Source organism: Ambystoma mexicanum, chromosome 6q (genome assembly GCF_040938575.1).
Source record: "Ambystoma mexicanum isolate Mex_15411 chromosome 6q, UKY_AmexF1_1, whole genome shotgun sequence".
NCBI lineage: Eukaryota > Metazoa > Chordata > Amphibia > Caudata > Ambystomatidae > Ambystoma > Ambystoma mexicanum.
The window spans coordinates 1,192,997,299-1,193,023,797 of record NC_090937.1 but is presented as its reverse complement, the minus strand read 5'-3'; positions in this window follow the sequence as shown (position 1 = coordinate 1,193,023,797).

Here is a 26,499-nt window from a genome sequence, read left to right as displayed (position 1 = left end):
TTTAAGCAAGTTATTTTACAGATGACATTTCTCCAATAGTTTGTAACATACATTCTATGGTACCTGTCCCCATTCATAACATTCTACATAAATTAAATCCACCTGAATGGGCGGCTAATGTAAACTATTGTATTTGCTCATGAAGGCCATATTCATTTGTCTTAAGACAATTAGTCCATTGTGTTCTTTCTGAAATAATAGTTGTGTATGAGTTACCCTGGATATGTTTCTATGAGCTTTTTCAATTACAATAATCCTTCAGGAACCTGTTAATGATTGGCAGTCTTAAAATTTTGAACCTAAGGTTTTGGGTCATCTCCTCTCCTTATATCTGATGCTGTCTGGAATTTACTACTGATCTGCACACATACAAGAATGTGTTATAACTAAACCAGCAGTGATCCCAATCATAAAGGTAAACTAGACAAATCCTGATATGCATTCCATTGCCTATTGTGGTAACGTGTGCTAAGGGCAGACTATACACGAGGAGGCGATAACAGTAGCAACCCAAACAACTTAAGTGCAATAGTCCAAAATAAAAGAATGTTGACACTAAAAATGCAAATAACTATCTTGAAAACAATACAAATTTCAAATAACAATGTAGAAAACATAAGCAAAAACACACCTCAGTAGGAAAGTACACATAATATGCAAAGAGTACTGTGGATAATTGAGCAGGGGTGTTTAGGCAAGCTATTGCAGCAATTTCACTGTTAGAAAAGATTTATCTTCCTAGAAAATTATTAAATAGGGGCTTATAAATCGCCATGATATTAAAAGTGGACCAGTGGGACAGGCCGCTATAGAGTACCTTATTCTTGATTTTAGCTGATTTGACAGTGTTGAACTTATCTCCTCTGCACTTTATTTGGTTTGAGATGTGGCGAGCTGTGCTGATCAAGTTTTGTCAAGATATATGTGAGATGGGGCTTGGTGCAGTTTGAGTCAGCATTAGAGATGAAGCAGTTTCAAAGGGGCAAACAGGTTTGGCACATTGGTCAAGTCAAGAAAATGTTACTGTTAATGGTCGAGTTAGCAAATGATTGCTTCCAGAGGGTTACTTCAATATTTGAGTTGGGTTGATGTGAATCCATGGTGGGTCGATGCAGTTATCAAAGACGGAGTGAGTTGAAGGCTTCCACAGTAGTGAGCCAGTGTTCGAGCTGAGGCAACAATGAGCACCCCAGGTGCAAAGTGACATTCAGCTGGTTTGAAGGGTCAGGTGAGCAGTTTGAAGTTGTGGAGTGCCAAACACAGCACCACTGGTCAGCTGTTGGTTCACAGGGCATCACATTCAGTTTGCATGCAGTTTGAAGCTGTGCAAAAAGAATTCCAGCTGCTGCTGGCTTTCTAGTTGCTGTGAATCCTAATCCAGGGTGGTCGAACAACAAGGTGAATCTGTATTGTTCTGCTCTCTCACGAGCATGGTGTTGGAAAGTGTTGGAAAGTGTGTTTGGGGAAGGTGTGAGCCTTATGTATCCTTTCCATTGGGTGCACCTGTGTCTTCATTACCATCACATGTTTGCATTTTTCTCCACTTTTTGGGTGGAGGTAACTGCAGTGTGTTTTTGGTGGAATTAGCACTATTTACTGGTGGTATTCTGATAGTATTCTAACTTGTAATAGGGCAGAATTACCATTTTAGAATTAGCACCAGAACATGGCAGATAATTCCATCAGCAGTAATTCCACCAGCAAAATGAGAGTCCATTTTCTGGGAGCCTTAATTCAGCAGAGTATTACCTATTAGAGGTCATAGAACATGACCCCTGAAGTGGTAAATATTTATCTGATTTGATCACATTTTATCAATCATCTAGACAATTACTATTTAATGTTTGTTATCCTCACTTCAGTCTCATAGTGCCCCTTCTCAATTCCATCCCTTGAAATGATTGGCTCCAAAATTGTGGAATGACTTACCGGTATATATGTGTTCTTCTAACCAATCTGCTTTTGTTTAAGAAATGTCTGAAACAACATCTTTAGGATTTAGCCTTTTGACAACTAATGTTTAGTGTGATTGCTTTTGATTCAGGATTTATTTTTTCTGTGAATACTATTGTAACAATTTCTTACTGTACTATTAGAGTTGCTATGTACAGCACTTTGGATGTAGCCACTATATAATGTGAGGAGTCAGCAATGAGAGTCGGACACAAGGTTGTCATGTCTAAAGAGGAGTTTCCCTAGTTAAACACAACAAACTAAGTATCTGTCTGCATCAGGATGTCAATAACTGAAAAGCAGTCCATGTGTCAAAAACATCCTATCCTGCCCTTTACACTATAAATAAAACAATAAAGGGTGCAAGGAAATGTGTTCAATCTGGTATTGGCAAAAGAGTGTGCTGAACATAAGAGTAGTTCCAACATAAATGTTCTCCAAGGTGAAATACCTTGGATCCAGAGGGTGTTCCCGTTCCCCTTGATTTCTGTCTGTCTCTCCTTCATTCGCAAGGTTCCTGTTTAAGCAGCACGTTATGTAACAGTCTTTCTTTAACATAAGCTTCTCCTCTGTTTAGAAAACATTGTCATTCTTTATTATTTTTGGTAGCTTTTGCAAATGGCTTGGTAGACTCCCCTGCTAGGACTATTTATGCAATTCCAGCCTCCTGGTGTACTCTAATGCCAGGACTCCACATTCAATTCCAATTGCCTGGTATAATATCCTGCAAGGACGTCTATGTGACTTTTCTGCCTGGTATACTCCCCTGCCAGAACTTTTTATGTGTTTCATTTGCCTGGTATCTTTCTTTTGCCAGGACGTCTTAAGCGTTTAAATTGCTTGTTCTCCTTCCATTACCAGTGTGCAGTAATGTTCGCTCTAACTTTGCCCCACACTTGCATTTCATGCATCTGTAGCTCACTGGGGTTTAAGTCTGTACTACCTAGTAGTCTTAGCAACAGTATAATATTCATTGCCATTGGCGTGGTTGCCCGAATGCCTCACGGTGCCCACTAGCGTTGGGTTGACTCACTAGTTTTCTCCAGCATCTCTGTTTCAGTTCACGCTTCTATGGTGTGCCTCTTTCACTCGCTTCCCACTCTGGAGTGAGAAGACAACTTCCCAGCCTCCTTTGTGGCTCTGCAGTCACATGCCTGCTCCCCTTCAGGTCCCGGTATGGAGGACCCAGCCTCTTCACATTGCATTGTACCCAGGCACTCTCTCACAGTTCCCAGCATCTCCATGGAACTTCCTTCTCTCGCACTGCCTTTCTCCTCTGCTACACCAAACTGGTATGTGCTTTTTGCTCTGACAAGCCTCTGCCTACTCCTCTGCATAGGAGACAATGACCCTCATTACGATTTCGGCCACAAGCCATGCCGCTATTGACGGCATGGCTGTCAGCCCGATAGGGCTGAATGGGAATGGGAGAGGGAGCAAACAACGAGCCATAACGAGATGGCCCGTTGTTTGCTCCCTCTCCCCCTCGCGGGACCCGATAAGCACGCCTAGTTTTCCCAGGTGTGCTTAACGTGTCCCGCAAGGGGACCTCATAATGTGGCAGAACGGGTTGAACGGCACCATCACCTTTTACGGCACTGTTTAACCCGTTCCGCCAGGGTCGTAATGAGGCCCAATGTCTTCCCTTGCTCTGCCACTCTTAGTAGTCCGGTTGCCATATTTAAATGTCCCGTGCACAGGTGATTCTGTAGAACAATTAGTCTTCACATTGAACTTCAGGCTCATGTTACCTTGTACCAACTGCTTCCTCCTTCTTGTCTCAGTATATATGTGACTGTGGGCGTTGGAGTCCACTGGTGTCATTGGACACATGGGGCCTCATTACGAGATGGTGGTAGTCATGGCGATATTTGCGCCATGGCTGCCACCAATAACGTGTCCGGCACCGGTCTCGTTCAATGGGGACTTACCGGTGTAGTCCGACCTTTGCAGGACCGGTAATTCCTCATTGAAAAAGCCATTCCCCGTTCCCATTTGAGCCCCCATAGGGATCAATGGGAATGGGGAAGGCGCTAATAATTGGCTATGATTTCCCTTAACGGTTCCCGTCCATAACGCCTGTTAGACCAGGCGTTAAAGGAGGGAACCACTAAGGGAACTCGTAGTAGGGCGGTAAGGGATTACCGCCACCGGTCTCCTTAACGGTGCCCGGTATCCCGTACCGCCCTACTCGTAATGAGGCTCATAGTGTTTATACAGTTTTTCTCAGTCTTTTAACATGAAGGCACATCAGAAAAAAAGGTTGTATTAGAGCTTTGTGTATTTAGGTCCTAGGTGGGGGATTGACCAAAATATGGAGAAGTGGTTTCTTGACACCCTCTATTAGGGGAAACCATCAACTTACCATGGGTCATTAAGGTCTTGGGTATTTAGAGGGTCTTCCTTATGGGAACGGGGGAGATACCACGGGGCGCCCAATGTAGTCATGACTTCTTCCCAGTATTTCACTCCTCCCATGTGATCCTCCCTCATATAATCGCTCCCAGGGTAGGGATCAGGTGGCAGCTGCCTTCCCTGGTCACATGGGAGGAGGTCACTGCTGGGTAATCCGTGATGACTCCATTGGGTTTGAAATAAGGGACGCTTTCAGATGCTCTCCTCCTGTAATGACAAAGTGCTTTTTAGAAGAAATGAAAGACAGAAAAAGTAAACATAAGAAAAGGTTAAACTGACAAAATGCATGTATGGCAGAATACTTGTGGGAGAAGTAAAGACATGCATTCCCAATGGATTCCTATGTGATTTGCCTACATTTACCACCTGCTAAATGAAGCCGCATTCTTTAGGAATCCATGTTCAATGATGTATGCAAAGCTTAGTTTTGAGTCACATTAATATAGTTTCCAAGCTGCATAGTGAAACAAGAGAGAAAAGGCAAATGTGCCTGTTTACTCTTTTACACTCCGTTTTGTAAAGGTTGCATGCAGTAGACCCAGTTGCACGTGCGTGTTAATGTTGGTGTCTGCCTGCATGCAATTTGCACTTTTTCCCAAATGAGCACCATTATCTATTTATTTATGCTATTTATTTACTTGAAAAAAAATCTCCTTCAAAATCCAAAATTTTAAAATACAATTCATCACAATTCCATAAGAATATTAAAAAATGCATACCTACTACTTCCTATGAAAATATCTAAAATATATATATATATTTTTTTTTTTTATTTGTATATAATCATCTTAGATTTTTTAACAAAATTTCGAAAAGCAGTTGAAGAGAATACAAAAATAAGAAGGTGAAGAAAAGATAAAGTCATTGCTAACTCCTAAAGATCTCGCTATTCTGTATTGCTTTGCCAGACAAGGTGTAGAACCAGCGAAACTTTTTCATTCAATCTTTTTCATTCAATCTGTGTTGGAATAAGCACGTTGAGGATGTATTTCATAATGTTTATGGTGGCCAACTGCCATGCCTGTTTATCTCCATCAAGCAGTTTGTTCCAACACATTTCTTCCTTTTGAAGAGTAAAGTTTGTAAAAATATCTGTCAAGTATCTATCACGAATTTCTGTCGTCGATGGACAGTTCAAAAGTAAGTGGCGTATAGTTTCCGTGTCCTTAGTGGACTTGCAGAGACGGCAGCAGCTTGACAAGGATTGTTGTCTAATCGCCAGTATTTCGTTGGTTTCCAGGAGATTCAATCTAATTTTTAAGAAGTAATTTCGGGCCGCTCTTTTTGGAAATAGTTTCAGGAATGGTTGGATGGAGTCAAGTTTCTTAGAGAAAGGAGGGAGGTGGCTGCTGAGTTTGTACTTGGAAGCAAGGTCGTTGGTGTTGATCCAGTCGAGTTCTTTGATTTTCTTGATAACTCGAACTGGATTGGCGATGAGATCTTCTGTATTGCAGGCAACTGAGTCTAAGATGTTCAAAACTTTAGTTTCCCATCGAGTGAGCATATGACAAGTTCCCAGTCGAATTTCTTCACTTATCAACTGATAGGCGTGAGGCGTATCTTTCTGTCTGCATTTCCGATAGAGCATGACACTATTACAGTCCACAATTGATTTTAACGAGGAGAGGGTTAGTTCACGTCTGATTACTGATATCGGAGTTGTTTTCGGGAGGCCCAAGATTGGGCGCCAGAAATTTGCTTCTAGTTTTGGCCATAAGTCGTCTGGAAGATTCGGCATTGCTTCGGCGCCATATGTCAAAGATGGAATTACTTTCACTTTATAAAAATCTCTTGCAGGTCTAATTGAGAATCTGCCGTATTTGATATCAATTGCCTTTCCTTGTGTGGCTAGCTTGGTAGTTTTTGCGCGTAGGTACTCTTGCATTGCTTTTTCCTTGTACGAGCTGTCTACAATAACTCCCAAGTATTTAAAGTTAGTGACTTTCTCGATGGTAGTTGTGTCTAATTTCAAGTTCGGTGTGGATTTCTTTTTAGGGAATTTCTCTATTATCATCATTTTTGTTTTAGATTCGTTAATTTCCAAGTTATTTGACATCATGTAAAGTTTAAGATTTGCTAGTTGGCGTTGAAGACCAATAGGGGTGTTGTCCAGCAAGATTAGGTCATCGGCGTAAAGTAAGCGACTAATTTGTTCTCCTTCGAGTTTAGGAGGGAAAGCTCGAATTTTTGTTTCAGTTTCTTGGAAGTCGCCTAAATAGGACCAAAACAAAGCCGGAGCCAATGGACAACCCTGTTTAACACCTCTGTTAGTTGCTATTGCTTCTGTTAATGTGCCTTGCTTATTTAGGCGGACCCTCATGGTGGTGTTTGAATAAAGAGCTTCGATTGGGTTGAGTGCGTCTAATGGACATTTCCATGAGGCAAGCTTTCTCCACAGTCTTTCTCGATCTACTTTATCAAAAGCCTGTGTGAGATCAACAAAGGTAATGTATAGGCGTGGGCGACCCTCCAAGATTTTGCTTTTAAGGGCACTCAATATCAAAATGTTGGCGTTTGTCCCCAAATTCTTTTTAAAGCCAGTTTGGAGCTTGTCGTGACACGGGGAATCGTTGGCCCAGGTAGTGAAATGTTTTAACAGCAGAGACCCAAACATCTTGCCTATTGGATCGAGGAGGGCGATCGGACGATAGTTTGCTGGGTCTAACCTATCTCCTTTTTTATAGATAGGGACCACGTTTGCACATGTCCATGAGGGCGGGATGGATTTTGTGGTTGTGCAGCGTTTAAATATTTGGCTCAAGAGGGGAGCCCAGGTCTCTGGGTGGGATTTCAAGTCAAAATTCGTAATGCCATCAGGACCGGGCGCACGTGATGGTTTTAACTTTTTAATTAAAGCTATAATGTCCTCAATGTTGTCCACGCTGATCCAGGGGGTATCATTAGATTCCATCAGAGGAAATTTGGTAATTGGACTCTTAAAAAGAGTTTGGAAGTGGTTTTCCCAGGCCAGTTGGCCAATTCCGTTTATTTGACATGGCCGATCTCCTGGTGCAGTTGAATGGAGTAGGGTCCAAAAGTCTCTGGCATTGTTTCTGGTGATGGCCGTAAGAATGTTTTCCGCGTCTTGTTGATACAATTTATGACGGTGACTTTTTAACCATGATTTGTAATTTTTAACAGCCGCTTTGATGATCTCAGGTGCGGCTGAGGGCTCGAATCTCTTTGCTTGTCTTTTTATTCTCCTCAATTCTCTCTTTTTTTCCATTACTACTTTATCGTAGGTATGTTTTTGATCTGGTGGTGATGTCTTATTTTTTTTTTGAGGAACTCTAAAGGTGGTTAATAACGGTAGATAATCCACGTCTATCCTAGGCAGTTGGTTGTTGTGGTCTTTATATTGGGCTGTAATAGTGGTTATAGCCTTTTCCGTTATTCTGAGTCTTGTTCCTTGCATAGAGACTTCTATATCTGAAGTCATAGTGTTGTTTATCGATGAGGTTGTGGACCAAGTAGTTTCAAGAAGATTATGGTCACTTTCCTTTGTTTTGATTACTTTAAAGGAGTTAATATGAAGTAGTAGGGAGCGAGATACAAAGATATAGTCAATTGTGGAAGTTGAATTTGCTCTTTCCCAAGTTGGAAGTCTATTAGGATCAGGAAAGGCTAGATCCAAGTTGTCAAAAGATCTATACTTCATTAGATCTTGCCATTTTGTTGGCCTCTGATCTGCTGAAGGTTTTTTTGATCTATATCGCTTTGAGTTTGTCGAAGGTTGGCTATTAATGTTCAGGTCGCCACATAGAATTACATGGTCCGGCTTATGTGAAACTTGCGCCCAGTCCAACTCTTGTTCTATTGTGTTGATAAATCTTGAACTTTCAATAGTGGCTGGGTTCCAGTAGATGGTCACAATTATGAGTGTCTTTGTCAAGGTTTTAGGCGATCCTCTTTTTTTAGTAATCCAATTTAGCTTTACCATCAGCATGAAGTGATTTTCTTTTAGCTTTTGCGAGTTTACAAGGCCTCGTCCGCTACGAATCGCGATCAGGAGACCAGCCGTTGGGCGGCCTAAAGAACCTTTCTTGGCTAACACTGTGTGGGTTTCATAGCCATCAAGTACTGGAGGATGTAGAAGCCATGTCTCTTGCAAACAGATGATGTCGTAGTTTGTTAGGTTTGAGGGTCCTGATGTTAGATGAAGGAAACCTCGGGTGTTCCACGAGCACAATTTTATTTGGTCTTGGGCGTTTTAATTTAGACAGTCTATTGTGTTGCTGTTGATCGTATTCTCGGGTGGCTATTTTTGTTTGTTTAGCTTTAAAGCCTTTGGTAACCATGACCAAAGAGAATGTAAAGATGAGTTTGAAGATGGGTTTGCTGTCACAGGATAGGGCTCATTCTGAACTGTCCTTTGAAGTTTTTGACCTTCTTTTGGAAGCGTCCGTCTACCAGACAGCTCCTTATACGCTGGGTTTAGTTTTTCAAGATCTTTAGCTGACCCCTTGGGTTGTGATTTGTTGATTGATTCAGTCTGGTTTGGTTTTTGGTCCAAAACTGTAACGGTCGTCGTTTTCTTTAGTGATTGGCGACGTTTTTGGCGTGAAGGCTGGGAGTATTCAGTTGCTTTTATTGATGCCTGGGAATCTTTATTTGATTGGTGATTGCAAGTTTTGATTTCTCTCGAAGATTCGGTAAGGTCGTAGCCCATTATTAAAAGTTCTTCAAGGGCAGATTCCAGGGCGTTTTTTGTTGCTTGTGACGCTATGTATAGGTGTGAAATTGCCCTGGATCCCTGATGGCTCGGGTCAACAATTTGGAGGTCTTCTGACTTTACTAGTCGTAGTTTCGGGATGTAACTGAATAAGTCCATAACCGATCTTCTATTTAATATTACTTCATCATAGTTTCCAGGGATCTGTTCTAGTTTCAATATCCACCGTATTAAAGGTTTAATGTGGTGTTTTGTGGTTTTTGATTTGTAGGTTGGTCGCTGGGCTTCCTTGATGGGGGCTCTTGTTGAAAATTTCTTTTGCTGCGCTTTAGGCCACGGAGTTTGAGGATTACTATGCGATCTATGAGATCGTCTTGTTGGTTGTCGGCTAGAACCATTTTTTCGTGTTTCAATTTCTTGTTTTGGATAGTTAGTTTTAAGAACTATCGAAGACTCTCCAAATACAGGATCTATTGATTTATGATTAGTCCTAGCCAGTCGCGTTCTTCGTTCTTCTAAAGTTAGAAATGGAGATTCTCTGGACTTTGTTTCTTTATTAGGATTCCCTGCCAGAAGTATAGAAGTTGTAGATGAATCAGGTATTTCTTCCAAGTTTTGGTTTGAGAATGTTGATTGATCAGTGATATGTTGAGTAATGTTCATCATGTCTTCGTTATTTAGGAATGCTTCTATTCCTCTAGGAGAAACGTTCGATGTTTCTTTTTCAGCTCTGTTTACCTCCCCAGTTTTCTTTGCATTGCCCTTTATTTTTAGTGGGGTAAGAAGGTCTCTTTGAGCCTCTATAGCTTTTGAGCTTGTTGAGTCTGGTTGGTAAATTGAAGGTGTTATTAATACTGGTTCTTGTGGGTGGGAGTTAGTTTTTTCCATCCCTTCAGTTAGCTTGGTTTTTTCTATCAAAAGAGTTGGTGGGACAGTTAAGTCAATGAAAGAAGGATTTCGAGCACTTTCTGCGTTTGTTTGCGTAATGCCCTGGGAAATAAGGCACATGGTTGAAGTCAGTTTTTGAGATGGCGCCATAATCGGATCTTGGCTCGGTTTGGTCGTAGATACGAAAGACTTTGATTCTAGAGCCATGATGTAACCCTCCAAAAAAGTTATTTTGTTCAACATTGAAGTTTGAATCGCTGTATGATCTTTCAGCGTGTCCCCTATTGTTTCATATAGTTTAATGAATGGATTGAGGGCTATCGATAGTGCTGACATCAAGGTGCAAGTGTCAAGCTTTTTTGGATGTGAATCAGTTGAAGAGTTGTCACGATGAGCAGCTGATTTAACTAACCCAGGAGTTGATGGTCGTGTAGGTGGTGTGGTGGTATTTAATGATCTTCTGGGGGGGAAGTCTGAAGAATATCTTCTTTGATTGGTATAATTGTCTAGGTTTGAGTAGAAAGAGTCTAAAGTTTTCTCAAACTGTAACTTATTTTTAGATTTGACAGGATGTTGACTTCCACCATCTTTCTCTTGAGTTTGTGGAATTAGGCTTAAGGGCTCACTTAGTGACTGTGGTGCAAGCGTCAGTACCTGGTCTTTGCGCTTGGTACTGTCGATTGGTCGATATATTGAATCATTGATCAATGGTTGGTCTTGTATCAAGAGTTGAGGGGAGCCCGTTGCCGCCGAGCCAATTTGCTTTAATGGTGTCGAGATGGTTGGGAAGGGTACAGAGCTCTCAACTTCGACTTGCTCATGTGTGGAAGTCTGAGTGCAACTCTGCACTTCTTGATCATTGGTAAGAGTTTGTTGTGGACACAAAATGGGGACTGAAAATGGAGGTGTCGCAGGGGTTATGCTTTCCAAAGCTGGTGTAGGATTAGTTGTAGGCAGTACTGCCAAGTTTCGAGCCTGCGAAGACCCCAGCTCTTCCTGCATAATTTGTGGTATTTTTGAAGTCACTTGGCCTGAGAAGTGCCATTTTGTTGGGTCGATATCCGGAGCTGGCCAAGTGTCGTCTTTTGTTTGAAGGATAGAGAATCTTCGTTTAGCTAGAATCAATCTACGATATTTGCTAGGTGGTGTAATTGCATCAGCTGCCTCAAGAATTTCTGCATCTGTCAGCTCTTTACATTTTTCTTGGATGGCTTTGGAGTGCCTGTTGAAAAAGTCTGATAATAGCTTCAAAGGGCGTTGTGGTTTTTTACCGCCCTTTCTCGTTATTTTATGGCCCGCACGGGGAACTTTGGTAGAATGTGTTTGTTTAGGCAGGGATTTAACCAATCTTGTGGTTTCCACTTGGTTATTCGGCAATTCTAGGACTGAGTTTTTCTTAGTAGGGACGTCGCTGGTTCGTGATCTCTTTTTTTTAATTATGTTGTTTGGCTCTTGCGGTGGTAACTTAATTTCTTGACGCACAGTTGGACTTATTGAAGCCAACGCATTATTTTCTGGATTTGTCTTGTTTGCTGGTGAATTGCTGTGAGTTTCCCTATGTACGATTGCTGATACCAAAAGGCCAGCCATAGGTGGCGCTGCAGTTATTTCACTTTCTTTCGCCGAGGTTGATGAGCCACGCTCGACTCCCAACCCACTCAGGCCCTCCTGTCCTGCCATCGATGGGCGCCGCTTCCCGGAGGCGCCAGGTGTCCGCACCTCTCCTTCCTTCAACTGATTGACGTGGGGGGCGCCCTCTCTGGGGTCCACCCCCGACCCCGTCGTGTCTGCCTCGAACTCCGTCGCAGCATGCGGTGCCTGCCCGCTCAACGCCACCTCCCCTTCGAGAGGCCGCGGAGCCGCGGCAGCAGCAGCGGTGGCGATCGAAGCGCTCAGCCCCAGCAGCGACCTCGGGGGCTCCGGCGCAGGGCCCAAGGCGGTCCCCCCTCCGGGAGGCCTCCGAGTCCCAGACGTGGCCGCGACCAAAGTGGACACCGAAGCGTGCGGTGCCGGCTCCCTACCGGGGTGAGGCAAAACCCCCGAGGGTGCCGGCCCGGCCCGCGGGCTGCTAGCGGCCAGCTCCAATACTGCGGTCGGGGGAAAACCAGCGCCATCCACTCCCGGGACTGCGACCTCCTCCTCAGGTAAGCCAGCTTTGCTGCAAGATGGTAAATGTTTGTTGTTGAATATGCCAGAACCTTTCTCGATAGCTTTTTGGTAGGGAATTTGAGCGTTAGCAGCACAGTTTCTGTTTCCTATATTTGTTAGAATGTTGGAGCTTGGGTTTGCGAGGATTTCTCGATCATCTGTTGTTTCCATTGAAGTCGAAGGGAGACCAGTTTGGAATTGGTGTTGTGTGAGTGATGTGGTTGTGGTTTTAGTTAGCAACTTGACTTTACTTCTTAGAGAACGGCTTGTGAGGTCTTCTGAGTTCAACCGTTGTGGCTTTGGAGGTGATGGGACTGCCAGGCCCGTCTTGCCTGGCATGACTGCAAGACTGCCACTCACCGCCACTCCGCGTCCGCTCCGCAGAGTAAGTGAGGTTTTGTAGAATAGGTGAAGCGGGAGACACACCTCTCAAGGATAGAGCTGGAAAAAACACTGGCTGCTGCAAGACTGCCACTCACCGCCACTCCGCGTCCGCTCCGCGGAGTAAGTGAGGTTTTGTAGAATAGGTGAATCGGGAGACACACCTCTCAAGGATAGAGCTGGAAAAAACACTGGCTGCTGCAAGACTGCCACTCACCGCCACTCCGCGTCCGCTCCGCGGAGTAAGTGAGGTTTTGTAGAATAGGTGAAGCGGGAGACACACCTCTCAAGGATAGAGCTGGAAAAAACACTGGCTGCTGCAAGACTGCCACTCACCGCCACTCCGCGTCCGCTCCACGGAGTAAGTGAGGTTTTGTAGAATAGGTGAAGCGGGAGACACACCTCTCAAAGATAGAGCTGGAAAAAACACTGGCTGCTGCAAGACTGCCACTCACCGCCACTTTTTAATAAATTATAAACATTCCAAAACTGTAAAAACCTCACTACTGCGAGCTTAAGTGCCACTAAGTTCCCATTCAGCATATTCCTCCACAACTTTTCATTATCAACATATGCTAAATTTTAAACAAATCTTCCAAAATATGTAACACACCAAGGTAACTGCAGGGCATATTTAAAGCAAGTGATGCACATTTTCTTTCATATGCAGGTTTTTACAAAATCGAAACATAAAGCTCATATACTTATTTCTGAAGGGTAGATCTGGAAACCTCCCCATATGCCCTTCCAAATCCCCACTCTTTTATGAATAGTACTTAAGTGGGTATACAGAGGAGACTTAACCAGTGATTCTCTTGTAGAGATCCAATGTCTCTGTCGGTTGATTTCCTTCACTTTCTTAGGAAGAGAGATTAACATATCAACCGTTATATCCATTTTTATTAGTAGCATTGTGCAGTGATCGCCAAACTCTCTCAGTGGATTTACTTGGTTTTGCTCTAATTGTCCAAATTCTGCATACCGTAGATGAGAAGGAGAGCTTAGAAGCGTACAACATAAGGTCATTGTTTCACCAGATTCTACTACTCAGAGACTGCAACCCTAATTCATTGTGAACAAGCGCTATAGAAACACTTTGTGGTATAAAATATAGAATTCTTCGCCAAATAATAGCTTCAAAGTGGTCAAGTTCCTCCAATAACCATAACAGTAAAATCTCCAGACCATAAGTACATTGCAGGATCACCGTACCAATATCGAATTTTAAAAATGGAAGCATAGAAATTTACCAAACTTTGCATCCACCTTTGCCATTTGTGCAGAGGCCATTCCTTGTCACAATTGGTTTCGACATCGCTCCCTCGTTGTTGAGCCTTAATTGCACCGATGTTCCTTCATGTATATGTATCAACATTTGTAACAGACCCATTGGTAGACCTTGTCGCTTTAATTCGGCCCACAACAAGCTGTGGTCAACCACATCAAAAGCCATAGAAAGGTCGAATGACACCACATAAGTAGAGCTTCCTTGCTAGCACCAGGCTCATTTTGTAAACAGGACATTAAGTAGCCCCCACAGTCTGTACCCACCTGCATTCTAAATCCAGATTGGGATTTATCTAAAATGCCAATCCCCAGGCTCCAATCCTCTATCTTTTCCAGGAATAGTCCAGAAAATATTTTAGAATCCCCATAGGTCGATAATTACTAGGAAGTATTTTTTCACCCTTTTTATAGGTGGGGATAATACATGTTCTCTTCCATGACGCCGTAATGTAATGTAATCAGTTATTTATAACACGCTTAATACCCAGAGTTTTCTAAGCACGGACCCGTGGATCAAACCTGTGTTGTTCTGCGTCGTCTTGCTTCCAAGGCAAGCATGTTGCCCCTGAACTATCCTCGCGAGATGAATACATATTTATATAATTCAACTGAAAAGTCAAGGGACCATTTATTTGAGGTCAAGAGTTCCTGTTCGGCACCCTCTTCCTCCTGTTTCCCAAATAGCTGCCCAAAATGCTTCGCCCATACCCCATCAGATATGGGATTTAATTGTACCCCCACCTGATGTTAATCCACTGCATTGACCAAGGACCAAAAACGTGCCTCTTCTCTCCCATTTATTATGGCCAACATTACCTCACCATCTTGTTCATGTAACTGATGCCGACAAGCTATCATACCATTCTTAAATTTTTGTTTTGCTTTTTTAATACGCAACATGTTTTCCTCCTCCTTAAGATTGGAGTTTTTTAAATTACGTATCACCTTTTGACTTGCTTGTTTAAGGCCCTGGACATAAGAATCAAATCTATGGGTATGAGACACCCCCAACACTTTGGGAGATTGATCATTGTGTAAAGAGTCAATTGCACGCTGAATGGCAGATCTTATAAATCTAACAGAAAATTCATGCATCAAGATTCATGACGGCATTGGGCAAACTTGTACGCTAAAAACAAGTTAAAACAATGTTCTTGTCATGCCACTTTGAATGATTCGAACCGGCATTTATCTCTTTGGTACCTTAGGGGTAACCTGGTTAAACTCCAGGTTACCCCTAAATACTGCCACCAGTATACTGTAGTCACTTGTCTTATTATCAATAATATCAAAATCTACACAGCGATCGAACAGCATCTTGCTTACAAAGATGAGTCCAATCACTGAGGAGGGACTCTGAGGAGGAACTCCCCCTATGCTCTGTTGGATGGTCATATAGGAACTGTTCATTCAACATACTCAGGCCCCAATTCTTCATCAACCTACGGCTTTGGGAGCCCTGTATTTGTTCATTCTTGCCTCTCTATCCTATTGTCCCCCATTACAAGTGAGGCTAGGATATGATCCCTCTCCACAGTCTGCATTTACATCCCCTGCCACAAACATCTGACCCCCTAGGTCTCCAGGATATCCCTATGTGTTGAAAGCCAATATATATTCACCAACAGTAAGTGCAAGGATCCACTTTGCACCCATTTTTTAGCCCCATTGGTAGCACCCCATCAGCACCTCTATTTGCTTAATAATTTCATAACCTTTGTCGTTTGGTACTGCCACAATCAGCCCCCCAGAGGGGTGACCCATATTTCCCTGACTAGCAGGCTGCAAAGCGTTCACACAGCCATGCAAAAGTTTTAAAAAAGATCACAGATTATGGTCTGTCGACAATGCAGAAAAGTCCCTCAAGTTCCATGAGATACATGCCAGATTCTGCTTCCTCCTAAAAATGCTGTCTAAAATCTTTTAGTTCAGTAAAGAGCCAGTAAATAGCCAGCCATCTCCAGTCACCCTCCGCTACACAAGTTGCCACCCTCACATCCCCATGTTATTCTTGCCCCACCACAGTCAGTACTTTCAACTTTGATTCCCAATCCTCTCCCACCAAGATTATCTAATACATGTCCTCCCTCTAGGGGCATGAGGTCATACCCCACCTTTCCAAGGCAGGGAGCCTCCTTAAACAACTCTTCATAGACCACAAACATATACTTCAACAATAGAGTTTGAGGGCTACTCTCATAGCTATCCATATAGAGCCCACCAATGGCCTCGACACTATATCCATGATGTTTATGTGAGCCAAAGATGTATCACTCTGTACATTTGGCACTTGTGTTTGGCACTGAACATCACACCCAGGTGTCATTCTTTCTTGCCAAACCTTTACAGACTGTGCCTCTCCCCCCACCATTTCTCCCCTGCCTATGGACTTCTTCCATGAAGGTGCCCATTACTACCGGGGTCTCACACAGTGCAATTAGAGATTGCATTTGGAACTGCACCTTGCATCTGGCACCCAATACCGCCCGTTCTTGGGAAGCCATAACCATCTTTACTATTCCCCCCTCAAAGTATTATGTTGAGTCAGTGTATTAGACTGACTGTCATTGCTCGCCGACCCATCTTAGGCTGGGCCTGCAGACAAGATGGTTGTTTAAATATGTCAAATAAGGGAGGGCCCCTCCACTGCCCTCCATTTGAATTTAAGATCGCCTTCCATCCCTGCTTGACCTCCTTATGTTTCATTGCCAAAGACAGGCCTTCATACAATGGTTCAAAGCGCTGATTTCCCTGTTTGTACCCATCCTCTTCTAAACCCACTGCTTTGATATAATAGGATTACACAATGCACCATTATTGTTTTCCTCTTAGTTTTATTGCAGGGCTTTTTCACGCATATGTCCATTGCTGCAGGTAGCGTAAACTTCCATAGGAACTTCCTTGATGATTTTGCAGTCTGTTTCTGGTTCTTCTTGTTAATAGTTTTGTTTGGTCTTTTTGTTAATTTGGGCCCGGGTTTCACCAAATCTTTGTCCAGTTTCTTTGATTTCTCCATTTTCGTAGGCCAAGCCTTCCACAATAAATTACTTTCTCAGGCCTTCCCATCATCCTCTAACGGAGATACCACTTCTAGCACTAGATCACCCCCTTTGCCCAAGGCCGTGTCTCTTCCTTCCTGGTCAGCCTTTAGGGTCAACTTTGCCACAGGGAAATATTGCTCAAGTAGCCAGACTGTCCTCTAACTTCCCCAAACATATAATCACATCATTTTTCCAATGAAAAAATAACCAAATAGAAGTCTGTCCGTGAGTGAAGACCATTAAATGACTGCTCTTGGACTCGGGAAGCTCCAACCTCCCTGCCTTGTTTGCTCTGAATATATTCAGAGTCCTCCAACAGTGAGGGCTGGGGCCTCCCAGTCTTCCTGGATCCAACTATCTGATTTTAAATAGTCTGCAGCAATGTGCCCAAATCGTCTTCTGGGGATACCTCAATGCTCTTAGGTCTAATGATCGTGATGAAAAGATCATTCATTCCCCCCACCTCATTTTTCCTCTTCTTACTCCCCATTCGCTCGACAGCTTATATAGCTACTTTTACGGGGTCAGGGGAGAGGCAGGGCCATTGCTAGACTGAGGCTGTCTCTTCTGTGACAGAAAATCAATGGGGCCATAGTAATATCCTGAAGGGATATAGCAACAGTGACTTTTTTCCTTAAATTATACATTGTGTTTCTTTGGGCCATGATTTTAATATAATGCCCTTGCGCCCCAATTTATCCCTTTTCCCGCACCAATGCAGTAGTTTCAAATAGTCTGCGGAGCAATCTCTTCCCACTGCAGTTCCCAGGGATTACAGCTCCTATTTCCAGCCACCCAAAGCCACCAGACACTCCTCAGACATCCCTAATATGTTTTGCACCAGTTACTGTGATTCAACAAGAATCGTGTCTCCACATATTGGAGATCTCACAGGCAAAATCCAACTGAATTAAAAATCATCAAGGTTTCCAACTTTGGTAACATTTTTTTTTTGTTTAACCCAGTGGCATTGCAAAAGTTCCAATGTCACTTGAAGTCGTCCTAAGAGGCAGACGCACATCAAATCCACTTCTAGATGCAAGCAGTTAATGGGGCTCATTATAAGTTTCCCGGTCCGGGAACAATGGTACTGGTAAGCTACTGGTACCGTTGTTACTGGACCGGCAAACTGCGAGTTCTGCTCACGGGTGCCTTCCCGCCTGCCAGGTCTGACCTGGCGGGCGTACGGGCACCCGCGAGCAGAGCATGTCGGATGCACCTGCAACATTCTGAATGCTGCCGGTGCATCCCACCTCCCCATTTCCATTGAGCTCTAAATGGCTCAAATGGGAATGGGGAGCATTTTTTTCCCACATCTGCTAATGGGCAATTACCAGCTCTGGCAAGGCCCTAATGACCCGGTAATTGCCCATTCGCGGGCGCCAGAAAAAAAATGGCACGGCTACAGCCAGTATCGTAAGGAGGCCCAATGTCTCTTAAAACTCCAGTAGTGCAGAATTGTCTGGAGGAAATACCTGTTGGTGTTTTGCCACCACGTTCACTCAGGCTGCCAGACCCCTGCTCCCCGCTGACTACCGACTGCAGCACCACTTGTTAGACACTTCTTGGATGCACCATTATCTTTCCTGAAACTACACGGCTGCTGTAGACAAACATACAAGTGATGATAAGAGTAAACAGTGCTATGCAGCATGTTAAAATATTAGAGGTGCTGTTGTCACAAATGGCACAGGGGCCAAGTAAAATGCACCACAAGGCATGTGAAGTGAGAGTATTACTGTTGCAGTGCTATAATACATATACAGAGATGCACAATACATTATGGAGCTCATTTTCTAAAAATGAGCAATTTGGCAGTGGAGAGCCATTACGTTTGCACTGCGATGGTGAGAACTCCTACTGCCAAATTTTCATCATTTGCGTGGTGGAGTGCCAAAGTGCAGCGTAAAAGGTGGCATACACACAGCAAAAACTTGTGTATGCCACCTTTTTCCCTGCACATTTGCACTCAGCCGTGCGAAGTGAATACACACTGCCTGGAATGCTTGCATAGCAGGCAGTGATTACGTTTCATTGTAAGTGTGCATGCCAAGCTTGCACATGGTAAGCACGGTTCACAATCACAATTGAACCCTCCTTCAAATGTGAGCATGGGATGCAGTGTATACAATGGATCCATATGGGGTCTGCTTGCTTTTTACTGGTGCGTAAAGCTAGTGAACTTCAAAGGGCTCCCCAGCATTTGTGCCGCATGAAAATCCAGACTGACACAAATGCTGAAGCATTTGTACAGGGGAAAGAAAGTATGATTATGATAGTGGGAACGCAATTTGCATTCCGATACTCCTCTCTGACACACACATGATTGAAAATGAGCCATGGCTGAATGGAAGGAGTTAACGGCTTACTCAAGGCTGCAATGCATTTCATTCACGTTAAAGCTCAGTGGAACATGAGCTCATATAAGACTTGTTTATTTAATCATACAATGCAGTACCCATTTAGTCAATCATAGATGCTGAAAATGGCAATGTATTTTTGTAGATTTGCAATTGTACATTGATACAGATGTTCAGGTAGGTTGTTTATTGATTGTGATACAAGTCATGGGTAAAAGAACTCCCTTCACACCATCCTCCAAGCCTTTTCAAACAGACTTTTACACAAAACTCCAAGCACATTCCAAAGCTCCTTCACTACCCAGAGTTCCATCATCCTGCAAAACTCCAGATCCTACATATCCCACAACCCACTACCAGATATATCATACCTCCCTCACACAAACACTGACACACCAAACAACACACATATCCACTCTCGTTCATCGTTTATCTTAGCCTATGTAGAAATAAAAACTAATGAAATGTAGGTGCTAATATCCTCAGACAGCTCTCTTTGCCACTCTTCCTTTATTCCAAACTCTTCCATCATCTGTGACCAGTGCATCATCATATTCCATCACAACATTGTGGCCCCCAAAATATACTACTTCCTTTTGTGATGGGACCTACTTTTATTATCCTCACCTTTTCCCACACCTGAACCTCTTGTATTTTAATACGTTTTAGCATATTGTATCTCTCATTCATGTTCTCCCCTTTTTCTTTACTTCCTCCCTGAATTACTGCTCATCCCATTCAACACATTGCGCTCTCCCCAACAACGGGAGGCACACTGTTGTTTGTGGTTTCAATCACCTGAGTACTTCAAAGGACACCCGTACTTTAGTAGCATGTGGTGCTAGGCGATGATCACATACTCTCTTGAGCATGACTTCCTCCCAATCCCTTCTCTCTTGGACCACCATGCGTATTACCTGCAAAACAGTAAACTTAACATGCTGCACTGTATCATTCATCTCTGAATGGTAGAGAGATGTTTTGTGATGTATGACACCTACCCCCTCACAAATCAACCAAACCTGATGTCAGCTGGTCTCTATTGTCAATTGGTATCTTAGATGCATACCCATCTCTCTGGAATATCTCCTTCAAACAACTCGCCACTGTCATAGAATGAGCCTTAAATACTATCTTCGCCTCTAACTACATGATCTATATATCAATAAGCACCAGTATATATGTCTTCCTACATCACTGCCCCGTGTGTGGTCCCAGGACTACAATTCCACAGCAGATTTGGAGAATTGAGTGCCCTCACCAGTGATACAGAGGTGGATTCCCACGCTAGTCAAGGTTGTTCATGCAGATTATTTATTGATTATGGATAAAATAGCTCCCTGGGATTTCTCCCTCGTCCAAGCCTTTTCCAAATGACTTTGACTTAGCACATTCTGGAGCTCTATCACTACCCAGAGTTCTATCATCCCACCCAGAGTTCCATCATACTGAACAAACTCCAGATCCTACATATCCCTCAACCCACTGCCAGATATAGCATAAATTCTTGGCATTTCGTGAAGCATCTGTACAGCAATCACAGATGTCGTTAGGTAACTCAGAGTGGATGGTTTTCAAACCTAATCAGATTGGTTCATTTGCATGGAATTCAGCTGAACCATTTTGCTTGTGGAATATGCCAAACTGAGGACTTAGAAGAATTCAACATCTCCCTTGAACTATCAGCTTCTCTACACAACCAACCAACAATCATAAGTGGGCGGGAGTCATTATAATGTACTTACAGACTGTATCAAATAGTAACATTTCAGTTGTGAATGTCAAAAATGGTGCACATTGCTGTGGTGGTTGTTCATTAACCTGTCACCTGCAGTTTGAAGGCATGTATGAATATTGGATGGGTACAATACCCTGCTACTCACATCTTTGGAAGCCATGGAAAATACAACTGTCTCAGTCAATGGTTCGCTGGCATGCAAGCAGTCTACAATGATTCCTCATTCCACCCCAAACCAAGTTGAGCCTTCATCTGTGGAATGTGCTGAATTTCTGCATCATATTTCAAGCAAATAATGTTGTTAATTCTTCAAGTAGTACTCTCTGTTTAGGGGATGAAGAACAATAACTCATATATCAGAGCCACCCTGGCCAGGGGCGTTAAAGATAATAGATCCCTATCAAATTGCACTCCTTGATTTCAAAGGATCTGTGGCCCTGGTCAAATATTCATCCATGATTCATCAAGAATCCTGTTAGATGCTAAGTGTGATGTAATTTCCTGCCATTTTGTTGCTAATTTTCAGAAAGGAGCACGGAGGGGCTGCCTACTTATACACTTCCATGCAAATCGATTCCCTCCATGCCCTCTTGGTCACTTGCACTTTAAAAATTCAAGAAAAGAGGTCTTCAAATTGTTGAAATGGGTTAAAACATTTGTTTGTTCCTGCAGCTCGCCCCCACATCAAGGATAAAACAGACCCATCTGCCTAAACTTACATTGAAGCATCCAATTCGCTACCCAAGCCATCCCCACTCTACCAGCGCAACCATGGACAGGCCACCCTGCCAACATCACCTGCAACACACCTGCTGGGGTTTCACGTATAGGTCCAGACCACCTTTACAACCTCAGAGACCGTACTCAGAAAAGACACCACCACAGGACCCTTCCCCAGAGCATGCTCACACGTAACTCCTTCCTGTGTTATCTCTCCGAAACCCACAGCCCTCGCAAAGGCCCATGCCCACCTGCCCTTGCAAACAACCACACTCGACATGGAGCGGTAGGGCTCCCCTCCACAGTCCTCACTTGTTTGCACCTTGATTAACGCAAGAACCGTCATTGCCCACGCACTCATAATTCACAATCTCATAATTGCCAACAATATAGACATCCTGGACATCACCGAAACATGGCTCAACTGGTCTGCGGGTCCGTCCTTATCCATTGCAATTCCCCATGGCTATGCCATACTTAGAGAAGACAGGACCATCAGCAAGGGCTATTGCTCGAATTGGGCTATTGCTCTATTCTCCTTCCTTCTCATTCTATTGCACACCCCCGCCCCTTATTGCATCCTCCTTTGAAAATGTGCACCCCGCTCCTTGCTCCCTGGTACCTATTAATGCAAAAGGCAAATAATGTCAGTAAACACCCAAACTTGTTTTTGAGGTTGGGGACGGAACAAGAGATACGTTTCCACCTCTCGTTTATCCTCTGCCTTCAAATGCAACTTGGTTTTATACCAACATTAGGTTTTCATGCAAGCACAAAACCAATGGTTTCCTATGTAATACGGCTGCTTTTTGCACCAGCCAACAGCAGGCACATTTCATAGGAAATCATTGTAAAGGCTGTCTGCCTGCATATATGGCAGGCGGTGATTACTCATTTTGCATTGCAGGGTGCAAAAGAGGGGTGTGAAGAGGCTTCCCCTGTCCTTTTATTTATACTTCTCATTTGCACTCTGCAGTGTAAATGACGTAAATTGCCTTGAGTGGATTTGTTTGCACATAAGTAAATTAGCTGTTTAAGCTGGTGCACTACAATTATGCCTGCGTTTTGCACCAATGCTTGACTCCATTCACATCACAAGTGAGCCCTTTGTGTTCTGTATTTTAGAGCTACAGAAATAGCGCACCAGAAGCGTGCTGTTGTGCCGCTGAATGTACAGTGCATGCATGTATTAGGTAGCACAATCTGTAATCATTAGCTTGAGTGGCTACTTATCTGCATGTGTGATCTGCAAGTACCCACACTCGCCAAGCACTTCACGGATGCTCACAAAATTATCTGGATGTGTATGTAATCATGTACCAGTTAGCATTAAAAATGCAAAATAATTCAAGATGGCGCCTTTGCAGATGGAGAAATGTAAGCATTTCCTCAGTGCTGTTAATTCCTGTTAGAAGGTAGTTTGCATATGCGGCTTCATTAAGGTCTTGTGGTGTTTCCTGCGTGCACTTAGATAGCTTTCTTCTTAAGTGGCTCATTCTGTTTCCTCCTGCTGTGCACTTCATTTATATTTTATGCTGCCAGCTCAAGTGTGTTCTTTCTCTACTCTCAACTGTGCAAAGATTTAATTAATGTCTTCCTTATAGAGGTGTTTTAAGTTTGTTCTGCAACCATTTAGTGAAAAACGTGAACTATTGACATTGCTATGATATCGTCTGTTTCCTTCAGGAAATGCCATTTAGAAAACTGATATAACATATGCCTAGCGGCGGGAATTGTAAAAATGCTAATTGTTTCATATAGCATTATGGTTCTCAGGACATGTGCATTTGATAACAGAAACATTGCTGAATAGTTCCTAAATCTAAAAGATGCCTATCAGAAAAAACCGACGCTCACCTTTCTGTGCTTTTAAGATCCATTATTTAACGTTTTGGGAAATGTTAAGCTTGGAAACAACCCACGGTGTCTTTCCGTCTGAGCTCATGACTTCAATTATGATAATTGCGCTGGACGATTCTATTGAAACTGCTTTCATTCATAAAGCTAATGGGTTTCCATAGACTAAAATGCTTAGGTGTTCCTGCAACCCACCAACTGGCATTCATTCAAAATGAGAAGTTTAATGGATGATGAATCTGCTCACGATTGTCTTAAGCATTGTATCTAAATGGTTATGTGGGCACACAACAGAGCATGTGTCACGGTATTTCAATCGAGCGTATGCATTTCCAACATTGCATAAGGGAGACCTGATGATATTCTGCTTAATTGGGGATAGTCTTAGGCAAACTACATTGGATGATTCTCTGTAGCTTAGAAATATGTGTACATTGCCAGTGGTTCCTGAAAGGTTTGCATTAGTTTGTTTTATTTTTTTTATTTAATTTGATATATATTGGAAGAAAAATACCAGGGGCACCTTCCAAGTGTTTGACTAGAAGTTTGGCCGTTAAGAGAGGCTGAATGGAATGTTTATCTGATTAGATGACTCTTCAATGGTGAGGTGCAGGGCCAATGAGTGAGGCTGGTCAGATTTCATTATCGCCAGTACACCCCAGACTGGTAAGCCCATCAACTGTTGTGAGGCTGGAACCAACAATCACAAAATCGTCAATCTCCCGAAACTGACTATACTGATAGCACAGGGCCGGACCCCGCCCTCTGTAGGGCCAATGAGTGGGGTTGTCAAACTTCACTATCACCAGTACACCCCAGACCGGTATGCCGACCATGGGCAAAAATGTCAGCCCAACAACAGTTATGGGGCTGGAGCCAACCCTGAACATACAAACACACGTTCACAAATATATCCAAGCTTGGTTTGCAGTTATTCCGTGCAGTAATTATTTTAATATGTGACGGAGAAGGCGGTGCCCCCTTCTCAAAAATTGAGTTATATCACTCATGATGCATTGTAGGATCATGTTTGTTAGAAATTAAATGACTGCCATCTTATTTTTCTCTCGATGTGAGAGAGATCTCCGGCTATAGCTGTGGATATGGGAAAATGAAACGCAGGAAAAAAGCCATTTGCAGTTCCAAAAACATGCAAATGCCATCAGGCTAGAGGTTGGGGGTGGCTACAGGGCACCAGGTGAAATTTGGGAGTTGGAGAGGTTCTAGGAACTGAGTTTGCAACACAAAGCTGTCTGTAGCCTCAGCGATAGCCTCAAATAGACGACATCTGAAAGCAAAGTGTGTCACAGAAACAGTGTGTGTTATGGGGGGAAAGGAAGAGGGAAGAGGAGGTGAGGAGGCAATCTGAGGAGCTGGGGGAGCTTACACAGATGAGGGGAGCATTTGGTGAGGGCCTGTGGTGGTCAGTGGTAGGGAGAATTCTCACTTATGGCTAATTTCCCTTACCTATAGAGTCCCCCAGCAGCTTTGCTGAATCTGAAGGGTTTATTTATTTTTACCTGCTAAGAGTGAGACCCTTTTTCCCACTCTTAGGCATCTTTGCTATGTGTGTTCTTGGCTATTTTTGTGTTTAATGCCTATGGGATCTTTTTTTATCACCCATAGGCCACATCTTTAGGCACATGTGTAACACAACACCCTCCGTGCAGTGACACAGGGGTGTCGTACCCCCCCAAACATAGACTCCATAACCTGGGGCTGACTACTATCTCCCAGGGCATGTAAAGTCCCCATTGACTTTACTGGTCAATCTATATGAACTAAACCAGTACAACCCATCTTCATCTGGAAGTACTGGAGGGGGTTAATAGTTTTTCCCCTATGTTCATTTTCGAGAGGGTACCTTAAAGTCCCCCTCTACAAAGTTTCTGGCTGTTGGCAGTGGTCACTACCTTTTATATTCGACCACAAATATTTCCCTATGGGATTTTCCCATTGTTCGAGGCTAACACTTTTACTGACAGCTTCTAACATACCGCCGGTTTATTTTATTATTAACTTTACTCCGATAGGTTTTATTGGCCAGAACTTTGATATAACTTCTTTCTTGAGTCCTACTCCATATTCCTAACCCAGGTCAGGGATCCTTTGTTCGCTCTTTTGGCGGGCGTCTACCAAGAAGCCCTCCTTTCGGTGCCTCTGATTCTGGGGTGGGTCTGTTGTTTGGGAGGGGGAGTAGAACCCCTGGACAGAGTTGCCACAGCAACTCAGGTCGCACTCTAACCTGATAGGCTGGAGGGTCTCCCGCCAAGAAGACCACTCCATTGTGTGAGTGACAGCTAGGCTGTATGAATGGGTCTCTTTCTGCATAAAAACAGGGTCCTGAGGACTGGAAGAGCAAGATGTCGCCACTGGAACTACGGAACCGAAGGGGAGAGAAGCCACAGACATCTTCAGCATCTACACCACCGGTGAAGCCCTGCCGGATCGTCTCACCACTTTTGTTCCACACAACGAGAGGAGATCTTCAGCGAAAGAGCCTCCTTCCCTTGAGCTGGTGGGCTCAACCAGTTCACCTATCGCTTCCTCGGACCTGCCTTGGTCGAATCGACAGTGCCCCGCACTTGGAGACCGGATAGCCAGGCAGCTATCGACCCAGACCGCGATTAAAAGGAGCGTACCTTTTAAACTTTGTTTGGCAGCACCACGGCTGGTTTCATCCCTGGGTAGTGCAGCGACTCAAACCTTCCTCCACCTCGAGAGCGTCTCTTCCTCTGTTGGAACCCTCGACCTGCAGGAACTACCAGGAACAACCGCCACAGCAGGAGCCACTTCTTCACGTTTAAGGTACATCGTTCCGCCAGGCCGCCCTTTGCCTGTGGTAGCCCTAAAGGTGTTTTAAATCCTTTAACTACTTGTGAGGTTGGCCACCCTCTCTCTTAACATTGTCTTTCACCTCGCATCTACCTCTTCAATATTTTTCTACTAAAGACTTGACTGCAGCTACAAGAACATTTTTGATCCTAAGCTCTTGGTCCTGTACCACTGACTCTGGCTCAGGCCTATTGACTCTGGCTG